This window comes from Chenopodium quinoa, unplaced genomic scaffold, assembly GCF_001683475.1.
Source record: "Chenopodium quinoa cultivar QQ74 unplaced genomic scaffold, ASM168347v1, whole genome shotgun sequence".
In the NCBI taxonomy this organism is placed as follows: domain Eukaryota; kingdom Viridiplantae; phylum Streptophyta; class Magnoliopsida; order Caryophyllales; family Amaranthaceae; genus Chenopodium; species Chenopodium quinoa.
Genome location: NW_018745403.1, coordinates 1239309 through 1241387, shown reverse-complemented (window position 1 = coordinate 1241387; position 2079 = coordinate 1239309). Strand labels below are relative to the sequence as shown.

The 2079-nt window shown below is 36.0% G+C and overlaps 1 long non-coding RNA gene across 1 annotated transcript; it reads right to left on the bottom strand.

The window, feature by feature from the left end:
* Positions 1 to 204: 204 nt before the first annotated feature.
* Positions 205 to 1723, bottom strand: LOC110713032. The gene is made up of 2 exons (XR_002509745.1): positions 1434 to 1723; positions 205 to 1064 (listed from the first exon to the last, which is right to left on the bottom strand). It is a non-coding gene; the product is annotated as an uncharacterized LOC110713032 (long non-coding RNA).
* Between the last annotated feature and the right edge of the window lie 356 nt (positions 1724 to 2079).

Genomic DNA, 2079 nt, shown 5'->3' with positions numbered 1-2079 from the left:
AGTAGAGGTTGATAGTGAACTTGAAGATGAAATCATTGAAGAAGAAGAGGATGATGATGCAGACCCTTTCTACTAGGTAATATTCTCTTGTTCATTTCTCTACTAATAGTTCTGTTTTTTAGTCACATTACATTAAAGTAGTAAAGATTTGCTTGGTAGTGGTTGTTTCTGTCCTTGCTGGGTGCAACTTATGTCTGACTTCTGTTTTTTTTTTTTTTTTTTTTTTTTTTTTTTTTTTTTTCTGCTGGGGGCTGCAGGTCTTGTTTCTGTGTGCTGCTGGCTTTTTGGTTCTGTAGTTGCTTGTGTTGGTGTGGCTGGGAGGTGCTTTGTAGCTGCTGCTGTTGCTGGAGGCTGTTCTGAGTTCATGAAGCACTCAGAGCCAAAGAGCTTGTTTCATTCCTACTGCTGCTTCATTCTTTTGTGGTATCTGAGAACATTTGCTAAAATGTTGGCAATGAACTAGACCATTCTAGTAGTATTTCGTAAATCTAGAAACTAGTATATTACAATTGATGTAACAGGGTTAGTACTCTTGGTGAACTTATTTTGGCGTGCTGGTTTTCTCTACACAGGCTCTACTTCTGGTTTTATTTTGATGTGAAAGATTTTTATGAGACTTTGATCCTGCATATATCTTTGTCTGAGCACAAGTATACTATTTAAAGATTAGTATACCATTTAAAGATTAGTATGCTATTTAAAGATTAGTAGAAGTTAATGGCCCGTTTTACTTTTACCTCGACCCTGACCCGACCCTGACCCGCATTGACCCTGACCCGACCCTGACTCGCTAAATATTCATCATGACCCGCAACCGACCCGCCCCGCTAATGACCCGCACCGACCCGCCCAATAACCACCCCTATTGCCAATACATCATCAAGTGTAACTTCAGTCTTGAAACCAAGTTCTGTCAATACTTGGAGTGATGAGATTTGCCAGAAGTTGGTTTATGATGTTGTGCAACATTCAGGTTGAACTCGCTCCTTGCTTGCCAGCCTTTCAAACACAGAGTCATAAAATAACCTCGTTCCCCACTTGGCAGCCTCTCAAACATCACCTCACTAGGTACAGAAAAAATATTGTACTTTAAAATTGATTTAATTCACATTTGAATAATATTAGTTTACTTTAGTCACCAATGAAAGACACGACTTATCTCAGACAATTAAGCATCAATGTATCATAAGCATCACCGTATATGTTAAATTTTGCCAAATTTCGGCACATTCAACAATTCATCCGTCTCAATTTGATTTACAGCAGAAGAACTCCAAAATTGAAGAACTAGTAAAGTAAAATGTAAATTTGATATCGAAATTGAACTCGTGAAGATTTTCGATGAGTTTGATTAAGAAATTATTAACGGTAAACCCTGGATAGTGAGATCAAATTCTGATGATTTAGAAAAAGAGAGAAATAAAACATCTTACCTCAGAAGCTGCTTCAATGGCATAGAGAAAGATCGGAAGCCGCTTCAATGGTTTTACCTAATTTGTGTCGAAAAATTACACAAATCTGGGTTCAAATTGTAGATTTCAAGACGATGATGAGTTTCAGCAACATGAATTTCAAAAATTCGCGTTGAATTGATAAGATTTGAGCTTGAAAATGGTAGAGGAGAACGAAAACGGCGTTGGTGAGGAGAGAGAAAATCGCGGAGGAGAGGAGAGAGAAACTCAGTCAATTCGTCTGATTTAATTTGGGCCGTTAGATCGCACGCTTTTGGTATTAGATCAGACGGTCCAGATTAGTTCCTAGTTCCTATTATAGGATTGGGTTCTCATTATAACCTGGTCCTATATATATATATATATATATATATATATATATATATATATATATATATATATATATATATATATATATATATATATATATGTTTCTCTACTAATTCTTGTGTTTGCAGGTTTTCTTGTTCATTTGTGGATTTATTTTAATGGCTATTTTTTATTTTCCGCAATTTGAGAATGAGGTGTTTTGGAGATATTTTTATAGGCTTGGTGATTTTGTTGGTCCTAATCATGGAATTGAAGAATGGAATATGTGTTTAGTGATTTATGAGGGTCTAAATGAAGA